Below are 15,135 nucleotides of genomic sequence, written 5' to 3'. Positions count from 1 at the left end.
CGACTTATCAAAACCCCAGGATCGCTAATGTAACAATCTTTCTCATCCAGTTCTCAGTCTCATTTGTCTCAAAATGCAACATTGTGACGACGATCATTTGCTTCTGACAATAACACAAAGCACTGCGCATGCTCAGCTCACAGTGAAGTCTGGCTGATTGATCAATGCGCGACCAATAGAAGCACAGGTGTGCCGTGCAAGACAGCGCGAATGTCGCCCAATCGGAATGAAGAGAGGGCGGGATCAGTGAAAACCACGTGATCATCCACGACAGCGGTCCAGAGTCGCTGAGATAACCGGAACTGCTGAGGCCGGAGAATTCGAGATAACACGGTGTGCAGCTGGATGAACACAGCAGGTCAAGCTGTACCAGAGGAGCAGGAAAGCTAACGTTTCGGGCTTGGATCTTTCGTTGAGACCAAGATTTGTGCAACTGAGGTAAGAGCAGGCCGCGGTAAAGAAAGCAAAACGGCAGAAAGCTGGAGGGAAGTGATATTCGTATGGGTTTCGAAGTTTTACAAACAGTTAGTGCACGTCGGAAAACACACATTTGAAACTCCCAGACTCACGTTTGCAGAAAACAAATCAATGCCTCAGATGACGATAGGCCCCTGTGACCGTCACCATCTTTATTGGGGGCAATGATCCGCGGGGCGCATGCGCGACAGCTTTAACTGAAAGAGCCGGGGTGAAGCTGGGCGCATGCGCAGCCGCCTCCAGCTGAACGTGAGAGAACAAGGTGTGGATCTGGAGGAACACAACAGGACAGGCAGCATCAGAGGGGCAGGAAAACTGGCATTTTCGGGCCTACACCCTTCAGAAATGGGGAAGGGGAAGGGGATACTGAAATAAACAGGGAGAGAGGGGGAGACAGATGGAGAGGAGACAGACAAGTTAAAGAGGTGGGGATGGAGCAGGTAAAGGTGAATGGAGGAGGGGATAGATGAGAGGAAGAACAGGTTAGGGAGGTGGGGATGAGGAGTTGTTTATTGCGAACTGAGTGTAGGTGTTCTGTAAAGTGGTCCCCAAGCCTCTGCTTGGTTTCCCTGATGTAGACGAGGCCACAACGGGTACAGCGGATGCAGTATACCACATTAGCACCTGCATTTCCCCATGCGTAGAGCTTTTCAGCCATCTGTTATTTCCTGTCCTGCAGGTCTGACCAGGTCCCCTCTACTGACCCCCTTATGCGCTTAGGTGAACTTGTTCTCATCGTCAACAACTTCTCTATCAACTCCTCCCACCTCCTACAGACAAAGGGGATGGCCATGGGTACCCACATGGGCCCAAGCTATGCCTGCCTCTTTGTCAGAACAATCCCTCTTCCGTACACACACTGGCTCTGAACCCCACCTCTTCGTCCGGGGCATGGATTACTGTATCGGCACTGCCTCGTGCTCCCACGAGGAGCTCGAACAGTTTGTCCACTTCACCGACACCTACCACCCCAAGCTTAAGTTCACCTGAGCCATCTCTTAACACCTCTCTCACCTTCTGGACCTCTGTTTCCATCTTAGGCAACCGTCTAGAGACCAATATCCATTTCAAGCCCACCAACTCTCTCAGCTACCTAGAATACACCTCCGCCAACCCACTGCCCTCCAAAAAATGCCATCTCCTATTCCCAATTCCTTCACCTCCGCCGCATCTGCTCCCAGGATTCCACTCCCGTACGTCTGATGTTGTTTCTTTTCAAGGACCGCAACCCCACCCCCCACCTCTTTTCACCCGCAGTGATCGAGAATGCCCTTGACCATGTCTCCTGCATTTTTCCACAACTCCTAACTCGCACACCGTCCCTGCAATAACAACCGAAAAAGAATCTCCCTCATCCTCACGTACTGGATCCACCGCATCATCGTCTGACATTTCCGCCATCAGCAATACGACCCCAACACCAAAGACACTTTCCCTCCCCACCCTTGCCTGTTTTTCGGAGGGACCACACTCTCCATAAATCCCTTGTCCACTCCACACTCCCCTCCAGCCCCACCACACCTGGCACTCTTCCCTGCAAATGCAGGAAGTGCTACACTAGCCCCCACACCACCTCCCTCACCCCCATCCCAGGCCCCAAGAAGACTTTCTACATCAAGCAGATGTTCACCTGCACATCTGCTTAGTGGTATACTGCATCCCCTGTACCCGTTGTGGCCTCCTCTACATTGGGGAAACCCAGTGGAGGCTTGGGGACCACTTTGCAGAACACCTACACTCGGTTCACAATAAACAACTGCACCTCCCAGTCGTGAACCATTTCAACTCCCCATCCGTTTCCTCAGACGAAATGCCTATCCTGGGCCACCTGCAGTGCCACAACGATGCCACCCAAGGGTTGCAGGAACAGGAACTCGTATTCTGCCTGGGAACCCTGCAGCGCAATGGTGTCAATGTGGATTTCACAAGCTTCAAAATCTCCCCTCCCCCAACTGCATCTCAAAACTAGCCCAGGTTGCCTCTGCTTCCCTAGCCTGTTCTTCCTCTCTCCTATTCCCCCCTCCCACCTCAAGCGGCACTCCCATTTCCTGCCTACTAACCTCATCCCACCTCCCTGGACTGACCTATCACCTCCCAACTTCCCACCGATACTCACCTTTACCTGCTCCATGCTGGCCTCTTTGACTTGTCTGTCTCCTCTCCACATATCTTTTCTCTCCATCTTTGATCTGTCTCCCCCTGTCTCCCTATTTAGTTCAGAAACCTCTTTCCCCTCCCCCATTTCTGATGAAGGGTCTAGGCCCGAAACGTCAGCTTTCCTGCTCCTTGGCCTGCTGTGTTCATCCAGTTCCACAACTTGTTATCTTGGATTCTCCAGCATCTGCAGTTCCTATTATCTCTTATCCAAGAGAAATGTTTGTTTCTTCTGGATTTCTTTCTCAGAGTGTGGGATAATAGCAGCTCGCACTGCTCTTAGTCACTTCTGTGCTCCCTGATCACCTTTGTCGGTGTTTAATCTCTTCAGTCTCTAATGATGGATACATTTGATCTCTGTAGTGTATTACTGTTACTTCCTTATACCTTTTTTGTAAATAAATTTTCCACTGCTGCCCACCCCCTGACCACGTGCTGCTGTCTTACCAGATTAATTTTTGAATGGTATCTTTCACTGTCAGGCAATGTATTCCCAGAAAGAGAGTGCATTTTTCTTCCATTTCAGACCACCAAATTCGGCAGCATTTTTATTCTGTTTCATTCATTTTGCACTTCTGCAACATTTACTGTTTCTCCTTCCACAGATACCAGCGATCGTTGCCGAAGCCCTGTTGCCTGTTGAGAAGTTTAACCTTCGTGTCCTGCTGCAGTTTGTATGATGAAGGTGCTCCCACAATACGGTCATTTGAGAAGTTACAGATCATTCATCTAGCAATACTGAAGAGCTAACGGTGTATGTCCAAATCAACAAACAATTTGTATTTGATTATCATGTGTTATAATTTCACAAAAATATTATCAAGAAACTTTTATCGTAAGGCCATATTAGGTCAGGTGACCAAAAAGTAACTGAATTTGCAGGTTTTCATGACTATCTTAAAGAAGGAAAGCAAACCTAAGAGGTTTATCATGGGAATTCCAGACCATGTTGCCTGGCAACTGTAGAAACAGCCTCCAATAGTGAAGGGATGATTAAACGCATTGTTGGAGTCTGGAACTAAATGAGTTATCGAAGTCTTGAAGGTTGTGTGGTGCAGGGAGATAGGGCTCATCACAGCCAGGAATGAAATCAAGGATGAGAATTTTAAATTGTTGCTTATAAATAGGAGCCTTTGTGGGTCAGGGAGCACAGCAGTGATGGTGAACAGGTCTTGGTACAAATGAACTTGTGTGCAGCAGAATTTTAGGTATTCTTGAGGTTACAGGGATGTTGAATGTGGGAGGCCGACTGGCGGTGAGTTTGGACAGTTAAGTCTAGAGGTAACACAGGAATAGATGAGAGGTTCAGCAGATGAGCTGAAACTAAGGTGTCACTGTCGGGTCATTTCCACTGAAGTGGAAGTAAGTGGTTTTTGTGCAGGACTCTGCAGTTACCCTCACCTCACCTCAGGATTCAGCTGTTTGTGAATATGTGGGTCAAGTCTGTAATAAGATCAGGAACCGAGTGCCCGCCGTGGCCCAAACTGCGTATCACTGAGCAGGTTACTGCTGAGTAAGTGCTGCTTAATAGTGCTGTTGACAACACCTTCCATCACTTTACTGATGATAGAGAATAGACTGCTTGAGGGGAAATTGGTGGGGTTCGATTTGCTGTGTTTTTGTGCTGAACAGACCTGGGCAGTTTTCCAAATTGTCAATAGATGCCAGCGCTGTAGCAGGACTGAAACAGTTTGGCTTGGCGCTGGCCACCTCTAGAGCACTAGTCATCTGTACTATTGCCAAAGTGTTGCCAGGGTGTGTAACCTTTCAGTCATTTATTAATATTATTTGAAATGAATCAAATTGGATGAAAACTCACATCTGATGTCGGGGACCTCTGGAGAAGGTGAGATGGATCATCCAATTGGCATTTTTGGCTGAAATTTGCTGCAGTCTTATCTTTTGTGTGGATAGGTTGGGCTCCTCTGTCAGTAAAGATGGGGATTTTTGGCATGCTTCCTCGAGTGAGTTGCTTAATTGTCCATCACCATTCTCGACTGGGTGTGGCAGAACTGCAGAGCTCACATCTGATCTATTGGTTAGGGGTGGCTCAGCTCTAACGCTTGCTGCTTATGCTATTTGGCATGCAGATAGTCCTGTTTGGTAGTTTTGAGGTTGGCACCTTTATTTTTAGGTAAGCCTGGTGCTGCTCTTGGCATGCCCTCCGATACTATCCATTCAACCAGTGTTGATCCCTGGGATCAATGCTAATGGTTGACTGTAGGATATGCCGAGCCACGAGGTTACAGACTGTGCTGGATTAAGTTCTGCTGCTGTTGATGTCCCACAAAGCCTCATAGATATCTGGTTTTGAGTTCCTGTGTCTGTTCCAAGTCTGTCTCTTTCAACCGAAGTTTGTGCCACCCAACGCAATGGTGGGTATTGTATCAGTGATAATGGGAACTGCAGATGCTGGAGAATCCAAGATAATAAAATGTGAGGCTGGATGAACACAGCAGGGCCAGCAGCATCTCCTCTGATGAAGGGTCTAGGCCCGAAAAGTCAGCTTTTGTGCTCCTGAGATGCTGCTGGCCCTGCTGTGTTCATCGAGCCTCACATTTTGTTAGCATGCAATGGGGGTATTCTCAAGTTTAAGATGAGGCTTTGTCTCCACAGGACTATGCGCTGGTTGCTGTTATCAATCCTGTCATGGACAGATGCATCTGCAGCTGGGAAATTTGTGACAATGAGACCAGCTATGTTTTTCCCTTCTGTTGGTTGTGGCACCAGCTGCTGCAGTCCCAGCCAGGCAGCTTTGTCCTTGAGGATCCAACCAGCTTGATTGGTAATCCTGCTGCTAACTACTCCTGATGGTGGGCATTGAGTACAAGCAGTGCCGTTCACACTCTGTGCTTCCTCCAAGTGCTGTTCAACATGGAGTTTTTTTTTTCAATTAAAATTCACTCTTGGGATATGGAAATCACTAGCTGGACCAGTGTTTATTGCCAGGAAGGCAGTTAATAGTCAACCGCATTGCTGTGGGTTTGGAGTCACATGTATTGCAGACCAGGTAAGGATGGCAGATTTCCTTCCCAAAAGGATGCAAATGAACCAGATGAGTCTTCCCTGAAAATCAGCAATGGTTTCATGGTCATCATTAGACTCGTAATTCCAGATAATTACTTAATTCAAGTTTCGCCATTTGCCATGGCAGGATTTGAACCCAGGTCCGCAGAATGCTATCTGGGTCTCTGGATTAATAATCTAGCACTAATACTGCTGCCAATTTATCAACCGAGGAAGGATGATACGTGGTAACGAGCAGGAGTCATGAGACTTCCAGGCGTCGATGTCGAGTTCTCTCAGGACAAATAATCCGGTCAGAATAGCACTGTGTTGCCACGTCTGCTGGGTCTGTCCTCCTCGTGGGACAGGCCGTCACTGAGGACAGTGGTGATGTGTTGTTGTCTGTAAGGTTAGTTTCCATGAGTCTGACGCTGTTTCTTGTCTAGACTTTGAGTCACCTCTCCAAGTTTTGCTGCTAGCCCCCAGATATGAGTAAAGAGGAGTTTGTGGGGTCAATAGGACTAATTCTGCAGGTGTCTTTCCTCGTGCTTTGGTAGATGCCAAGTGGGCCACCCAGCTTCATACCTTTGTTGATATTTTGCAACTGAGTGGCTTGGTTGGCAAATTTCTTACCCTGAAGGACATTAGATTTTTTTGTTTTTGTTTTCTGCCATTAGCAGTGGTTCCATGGCAACCAGCTGATACTAAATTCCAGTCTTTTTTTAAATTGAATTCAAATTCCACCATTTGCTGCGATGGGATTCGACCCAGACTTCTGTTGTACATTTTAATATCGTAGATAAAAGTTAATATCACCAATGCAGGCTTTGTTTCTTTGCAAAACGCTGTCCATCATCCTATCTCCTCCATCCTCCCCTGCAACAGCAAGTGAGGGAGACACATGGAGTTTCTATGTCACTAAGATTGAGACAATCCAATCAACTGCCTCTGCTGCTTCCCTCTCTTCCACGAGCCCACCAAACCAAATTGCCTGACGCGTTGCTCCTCGTTTTAGGCTTAAACTTGCATCTTTGTCCAGTCTCATGTCAAGCCTTATCAGAACTTATCCTAGCCCTTTTTCCTATTCTCTTAAACTCCAAATATTCGCTCTCTCGCTCTTTCCCCCACGCATGCCAATTCGCAGATATTGTTACTTGTTCTGTATGCTTCTCTTTTCTGGTTATGTCCTTCTCACCCATTCTGTTTAAAACGAATGTTTGACCTCACCGTCATTGGAAAATCCCACTCCATCTCCACTCCTGCCTGAAATCAATGTCGTCGTTGTCCCTCAAGGGTCTATCCTTGGTCCATCCTGTTTCTCACCGACATACTGCCAGGAGGTGAGGTCTTCCACAAGCACTGTCAGGTTTTGCATGTATTCTACAATGTACAGATCTAACTCCCCCGTCATCACTCTCCTTTGCTCCACTGTTACTCAATTATAAAACTGCTTATCATACTTCCACTACTTGATTAGCTGAAATTTCCTCCAATAACACTTTGTGATAGTTAAACACGTTCCTGCAGTTATTATTACAAATTACTTTTCTTTACTACTGTACTGAATCCATCCCTCTCGCTGGGAACTGTCTGAGGTTGAACTGCAGTCTTCTCAATAATGTTCTCACATCTGGCCTCACGATGAACTTCCTAACATACATCTTCTCAATCACATGTCAAAAATTTCAATCTCTAAAATGCTCCTCCTCTCCACCTCACTCCAGCTCATTTGTGACCGAAACCCCTTACCCATGTCTGTGTTGCCTTAAACTTGACGATTCCAAAAGAGAACCCTCTATTGTCTGCCTGATGAGGAATCTGCTCCCACGATGGGAAATATCCCTTCAGCATTTATCCTGTAAACCCACTTAAGAATCCTATATTTTTAATTAGCTCGTCTCTCCATCTTCAATAATCTAAATAGTAGATTCCAGGCCTGTTTAGTCTTGGCTTAAATGATAGTCCCTCCAAACCAGTGATCATGCTAGTCCATCTTCTCTGAAATGCCTCCAGTGAAGTGATATACTTGCTCAAATAAGTGGACCAAAAAAGCTGCTCGCATTCCTCCAGATGTTGTCTTGCCAGCAATTTGTACATTTGTCCTTAGACTTGTATTCCAAACTCTCATACTACAAACACCTTGACATAAGGGATAACATCCCATTACCCTCACGGATTACCCGTTGCAACTGTGTGCTCGCTTTGTGTTTCCTGCACAATTATTCCTGAGTCCCGTTGTGTTACAGTTTTCCACAGATTTTACCTTTTTAAATAACACTGTATTCTTTGGTTGTCTCCTCAAATGAACAACTTCACATTTTCCCACAGTTGTACTCCATTTGCCAACTTGTCGCCCATTTATCAATGTCTCTCCATAAACTGTAACCCTCGTGGAACTTGACTGTTATCCCCTTTTTTTATGTGATCCTCCCTCGTTCTTTTTGTTGGGAGCACTGGGCAACATGGCGCATATGTAATTGCTATCTTTTTAAGGGACATTCTTTCGAATGACCAGAGGCTTACTGTCCATTGCTCAGAATCGAGACAACTTGTCCATCAAGTTGCATCAGCTTTTCCGGCCCAAAATCTCATTGTGGCAGTGCAGCAGCACAGAAGGAAAGAAAAGGAAGCGAATCCTGCTGCCTGCATCTCACTAACTCTCAGGCATTCTTTGCCATGTGTCAAAAACCTGCTGATCTGTTTAGTGACATGAAGCCCCAAGGTGGAAATTCCTAGAAACCCCAATACATTTCCCCCTGAATCAACTGCTGACCCCCACAAAGGATAATGTGTAGCAGGGACAATGCACGGTTATCCTCGGCCAGGAGGAGGGGCTGGTGTGAAATTCGAACCGGACTGACTGCATTTTATGAATTTGTGTTACAGGATATTACAAGTGGACTTTCAGGTGGGAGTCTCAATAGTTGTAGCACCAAACTCTGACAGAATTACTCGATTCATCAGGACCTGGATATTCACATTATGTGAGTATTGTGTTCCTGCTCATTTCCCATTTGCCACGTAAAATTTTTCTTTTAAATCACCCCATTCTCTCAATAGATCGTCCCTTAAACTTTCAACATACGTCGTGTAATCATTTGCCTGGTCAGTTGATGAGTGGGTGTACGTTTTATCATCGTAATGTATATCTTTTGTAAACATCTCTGTCAAAGGTCCCCTCAAAACCCTTTGTTACAAGGAGAATAATCTCAGTTTCCCCAAACACCTGATTCCCCAATGACTGACTGCTGTCGATAAGGCACTCATCCGGCTTGTGTTGAAACATTTTCCACTTCCCTGCATCAGTGCAGCCCTGACAATATGAAAGAAAGTGAACATCCTCCAGATGAAGCACTGTCAGAGTGGTGTCCCATCCACCACATTCAACATTCAGCATTCCCCTCTACACCACCGAGGCAAAGTGGCATCACTGTGCCAAAGGTAAAGTCACTGTAGTCCTACCTGACCATAGGGCTGGCTTAACCTGAAGATTACCACACCCCAGGCGAGGGGAGAGGTTGAGAAGGAGAGTCCATCTATTGTAGATGGATATTCTCAATATGTACCAGCAACGCCCAAGTCACATGAAAGAATAATGTTTAAAAAAAACAGCCCTAACCATGCAACTAAAAACCCTCTTCCTACAAACCATTCTGTAAAATCTCCTCTGTCCCCTATCAGGGTCCCTCCCGTCCTTCACAGTGTGTGTGGGATCTTTGGTTTGCACAGACTCAGCTCGTCTCTGCTCCTGTCTGTGATGTCATCATTCTGTGACAATGGCACTGAACCTCACTGTCTGTGAGGGTGGTGGGCACAGAGATCCTCATAGCGTTTAAGGCATATTTAGATGCCCACTTGTGATGCCAACACAGACAGGTCTATGGGCCAACTGCTGGAAAATTAGATTAGAATAGTTAGGTTGTGGTTTTTAACCAGCCCAGGCTGGATGGGCCACAAAGCCTTTTTCTGGACTGTAGACCTCCGAGACTCTTCACGTAGGAAGATGCCCAGCAATATTTCAAGCCATTTCAGAAAATGAGGTATTAGAATGAATAACTCATGATTGCTCAGTGTTTTCGGGAGAAAAGTGAGGTATAGAGATGAAGTGGTTTACCAGGAAGTTCTGGAGCTTGAATCCCAGGAAACTGCAAGTGCCACCATCAAGTGGAGGAATAAAAATGGGGCATCATCATTAGGACTGTATTAGAGGAAGGGACATATTGAGATTTGTGAGGCTGGAGAATATTAGAGACAGGAAGGGTTCTGAGAGTGGAGAAGATTTCAAAAGTCGGGAAAAGTGAGGTTGGAGGAGGTTACAGAAATGGTGAGGATTGAGAGGCTGGATTAGATGTCAAACAAAGTGAGGTTTGTGAGGGTAAAGACAATTACAGCGCTGAAGAAGTTTATATGTATTGGATGAATTTAGAGACAGGAGGGCGTTGAACAAAGAACGAAGAAAATTACAGCACAGGAACAGGCCTTTCAGCCCTGTAAGCCTGTGCCAATCCAGATCCTCTATCCAAACCTGTCACCTATTTTCCAATGATCTGTATTCCTCTGCTCCCTGCCCATTCATGTATCTGTCTAGATACATCTTAAATGACGCGATCGTGCCCACCTCTACCAACTCCGCTGGCAATGCATTCCAGGCACACTCCACCTGCTGTGTAAAGAATTTACCACACATATCCCCCTTAAACTTTCCCCCCTCACCTTGAAATCTGGAAGAGATTACAGAGGTGAGGTTTGTGAGACTGGAGGAATCTACAGAGATAGTGAGAATTCAGAGGCTAGAGAGGGATTCCAACGACAGGCAGGTCGTGAGGCTGGAAAGGGATTTCAGGAATGTGGAGGGTGGTGAGGCTCGAGGTGATGGCTGCAATAGTGCAAGTAGTGAGGCTTGAGGGTCATTCTCATGATAGGGAGGGTGGTGATGTTTGAGATATGATTCCTGCGATAGAGAGGGTGGTGAGGCTTCAGGGCAGGTTATCGTCTTAAACAGCACGTGGAGAGCAGCAGTTACAGAAAGTGGTTCACCACCACCTTCTCCAAATCAAATAAAAATGGGCAATCAATATTACTCTGGGCAGCAAAGGCCACATCCCATAAGTAAATTAAAATTATGGGTTTCTGGTTGGAGAGAGCTAGAAGAAGCTGAGAGAATTCTCCTTGGGTCTGATTAGCAATGATTTTGTCGAGTAGTAGATTTGTTTCCAGGATGTTAGTTTGCAGAGAGAGAAAAAATATTAACATTGTGTCAACGTTGGTAACTGCAGAATACAACACTCAGATAATTGGCAAATAATGCAGGGTGAAAATGTGAAGGTTACTTGACTCAGCAAGTTCCCAGGACCTGGAACAGACTGAATGGGAGCTGGATGCAGATTTAGCAGTTATGATCAAGAGAGAGTTGGGATTAACTTTTAAGGCATGATCAAGAGGGCGTTGGACAAATGGCAGGGGAATTGGGTCGGATTTGCAGCACCTCTAGAATGAGAGTGAAGCCTTTGACAGGGTTCCACATGGTAGACTGATGAGTAAAGTTAGATCACATGTGATTCAGGAAGAGCTTGCAAATTGGGAGCAAAATTGGCTCATTTGTAGGAGAGAATGTGGTGCTGGAGGATATTTTGCAGAGTGGAGTTCTGTAACCAGCTGTGTTCCACAGCAATCGGTACAGGGTCAACTTCTTTGTTTCTCGTTAATATAAATGATTTGGAAGAGAATTTAAGGGACAAAATTAATAAGTTTGCAGGTGATACTAGAAATGGTGTTTATAGTAGTTAGTGAAGGTTATCTAAGATGACAACGAGATCTTGATCAATTGGCTCAATGGGTTGAGGAGTGGAGGATGAAGTTCAATTTGAATAAATGTGAGACATTGTAATTTGGGAAAATGAACTAGTGTAGGACTTACACAATTGATGGTTGCACCCAGGGTAGTGTTGTGGAACAGAGAAATGATGAGATTCAGGTACATGCTACTTTGAAGTTTATGGAGACAGGTAGACAGGCTGGTTAACAAGTTGTTTCGCACACTTGCCGTCATTGCTCAATCTTTGGAGTCTCGGAGTTGGGATGTAATGTTGAGATTGTACAGTACATGGTGAAGCTTCATGTGAGGTATTGTGTGCAGTTCTGGTCACCCTGTTACAGGAAGGATGTTATTATTAAACTGGAGACAGGTCAGTAAAGATATGCTGGGATGTTGCCAGGAATGGCGGGCTTGATTATTAAAATAGACTGCCAAAGCTAGGACTTTCCTCACTGGAGCATAGTAGGTTAAGGGATGACCTTGCAGAGGTGCTTAAAATCATGAGGGCACAGATTAGATGACTATTAAGGGCTTTTTTTCCCTAGGATTGGGCAATTTCAAGACAAGGGGACACGTGTAAGATGAGAGGAGAAAGACATATTTTAAAAAAGATATGACGCTGAGATAGTAAATAAGTATTTCACACGAGTATTTACTGCAGAGAAGGATATGGAAGCTAGAGAGCTTGGAGACATAAATAATGAGTCGTGAAAAGTGTCCATATTACAGGGGTCTACCTGCTGTACATCTTAAACTGCATAAAGGTGGATAGGTCCCTGGCACCCGATCAGGTGTTACCCACAAACTACCCACAAATAGAGGGGGTGGTCAGGCTTCAAGGCTTTTCCCTTTTGATGTCCTGGAACATGGACTACGGCTGGGTCATTTGCTGAGATATTTGCATCACTGATAGACACTGCTGAAGTGCCAGAGTGGCTAATGTGGTGCCATTCTTTAAGGAAAAGCCGGAGGACCATCGACCGTTGAGCCTGATGTCAGTGTTGGGTAAATTGCTGGAGGGGATTCTGAGGGACTGGATTTGCATGTGTTTAGAGAAGCAAAGACTGATTAGGGATAGTCAACATGGCTTTGTGAGTGGGGAATCTTGTCTCACTAACTTGACTGAGTTTTTTGAAGAAGTGATGAAGGCAAAGCAGTGGACATTGTCTATCTGGACTTTAGCAAGGCATTCACCAAAGCTCCACATGACAGACTGGTTCGCAAGATTAGATCAAATGGAATCCAGGCAGAGTTAGCTATTTGAAACAAAATTGGCATGAAAGTAGGAGACAAGATCATGGTTGGGGGTGTCTATTTTTTCAGTCTAGAGGACTATGAACAGCAGTGTGCTGCAAGGATCGGTGCTGGGTCCACTGCTTTTTGTCATTGATATAAATCATGTGGAATGCATATTGGAGGAATGGTTAGTAAGTGTGCAGATGACACAAATTGTTGTAGACAGCAAAGAAGTTTGCCTCCAAGTACAATGGGAACTTAATCAGATGGGTCGATGGGCCGAGGAGTGCCAGAAATCATTTTAGTTTGGAAAAATGCGAGCGATCGCATGATGGTAATGAAAATCAGGGCAGGGCTTAAACAGATAATGATGAGGCCCTGGGGACTGTTACACAACAGAGACTCCTTGGGGTGCAGGTGCACAGTTCCTTGAAGCTGGATTGCAGGTATAGAAGGTAGTGACGATGATATTTGCTATGCTTGCATTTATTGGTCAGTGCATTGAGTGTAGGAGTTGGGAGGTCATGTTATAGGCTGAACAAGACATTGATTATGCTGCGTTTGGAATACTGTTCAGTTCTGGTCTCCCTGCTGTAGGAATGATGCTGTTAAACTTGGCAGGGTGCAGAAAAGATTTACAAGGATGTTGGAAGAGTTGGAAATTTTGAGCTGTAGGGAGAGGCTGAATATGCTGGGGCTGTTTTCCCTGGAGCATTGAAGGCTGAGAGGTGACCTTATAGAAGTTAATAAAATTATGGTGGGCATAGGGTGAGTAGCCAGTTTAAGCTGAGAGGGAAAGTTTTTTTTTAAAAAGGGAAAGTGAGTGGTGCCTGTGTGGAATGACCTGCTAGAGGAACTGGTGGAAGCTGGGACAATTATGACATTTGAGAGACATCTGGATGGGCATGTGAATAGGAAGGGTTTAGAGGAATATGGGTCAAATGCTTGCAAATGGGATTAGATTAATTTGGGATATCTGGTCAGCATGGACAACTGGGACCAAAGGGATTGTTTCGTGGTGTACAACTCCGACTAAGCATTTTTGTTTTCATTTCAGATTTCCGCAATTTTACTTCTGCACTGTTCTTAGTCTTTCGATCCCTCTGAAAGACTGAGTTACAGATCTATACACTGCCTGTCCATCCTCCCTGGATCTCCCACCTTCTTTCAGTTTTGTGCAAACACTGACTGGATCCCTTACCTGGAGGATATTTATTTATGAATTTGTTCTAATGATAATCCATCATATTCCCCAAGTATCGCTCCACAAATGTCCAGAGGATTTCTGTTTCACAATCTGCGTGTGTTCTTCTGGTTTCTCACTCACTGCACTTGTTTTCTGTCTGAAAGCTTAGTCTACAGTTGGAGAATTCAAACAGGAACACATCCAGATCTGACAGTCACTTTGTTTATCACAACTCAATTACCTCAGGATTTTGAACACTGAAGGAAAAAGCAGCACTCGCAGTGGGGAGAAATGCATATGGTCTGTGAGGATTCATCTGAAATGTCCTTACACCAGCTCAGTGACACTGGGGAGAGACCATTCACCTTCTCTAAATGTGGGAAAGCATTCACTCAGTCACCCAAACTGTTAACACCCCAGTGAGTTCACAAAGAAGCACAGTTGAAGGGTTTTGCTGTCACACTCAATATCAAATGAACTATGGTTTTGGGCTGTTTGTACTGATGTTACTGATCCCTGCTCAATTAAAGGTACTGGTATTGTGGATAAAATGTTAATATCAGTTGTGTATCTGTCAGGTAGAGCTTGGAAATAGTCATGTTGTCATGACACATCGATACATTCACACTGACGAAAGACTATCCACCCGCACGGTATGTGAAAAGGGATTTCCTGGTTCATCAGGACTGGTTAACTAGCAGCAAATTTCTGAATAACTGTGAGGTTGGTTTTTGATTCTCCTTTTAGCTATGTACAAACCATGTTTTTTGGGCTTGTTTCTGGAGTCCATAGGATCCCTCCGGTGTGGAAGCAGACCATTTAGCCCATCAAGTGCGCACTGAACTTATGAAGCGTGTCCGACCCAGACCCTGCCTGCGTGGGTTTCCTCCAGGTGCTCCAGTTTCCTCCCACAGTCCAGAAAATATGCAAATTGGGTAGATTGATGATGCTAAATTTCCCATAGTGTCACGTGTGCAAAATGCAAGGACAGAGTAGGGTGTGAGGCTGGGTGGGATGCTCTTTGGAGGGTTCGTGTGGACTCGATGGACGAATGGCCGTCTTCCACACTGTAGGAATTCTGTGATGATCTCGATGGCCCTTTATTTGTTGGTTATGCCTGGTCATTATGTCTGCACACCTTTACAATTACAGATTCTATTGATCTCCACGGACATGTTTCAATTTTTAATAGATATTTGTTTATTGGAAACAATGCAATCTTTCCTTTTGATTTTTATCCACAAAATGAAAGTTTTAAATC

General features: G+C 45.2%; 1 long non-coding RNA gene across 1 annotated transcript; it reads left to right on the top strand.

Annotated features, from left to right (window-relative positions):
• The first annotated feature begins 242 nt into the window (after positions 1–242).
• On the top strand, positions 243–14,587 carry LOC132209326 (uncharacterized). Its single transcript, XR_009445431.1, has 4 exons — positions 243–438; positions 3,237–3,385; positions 8,524–8,621; positions 13,746–14,587. It is a non-coding gene; the product is annotated as an uncharacterized LOC132209326 (long non-coding RNA).
• The last annotated feature ends 548 nt before the right edge of the window (positions 14,588–15,135 follow it).

The sequence above is a fragment of the Stegostoma tigrinum genome, unplaced genomic scaffold (genome assembly GCF_030684315.1).
Source record: "Stegostoma tigrinum isolate sSteTig4 unplaced genomic scaffold, sSteTig4.hap1 scaffold_86, whole genome shotgun sequence".
Classification (NCBI taxonomy): Eukaryota; Metazoa; Chordata; class Chondrichthyes; order Orectolobiformes; family Stegostomatidae; genus Stegostoma; species Stegostoma tigrinum.
Note: the sequence above shows the minus strand (reverse complement) of the source record. Positions and strands in the feature narration are given on the sequence as shown.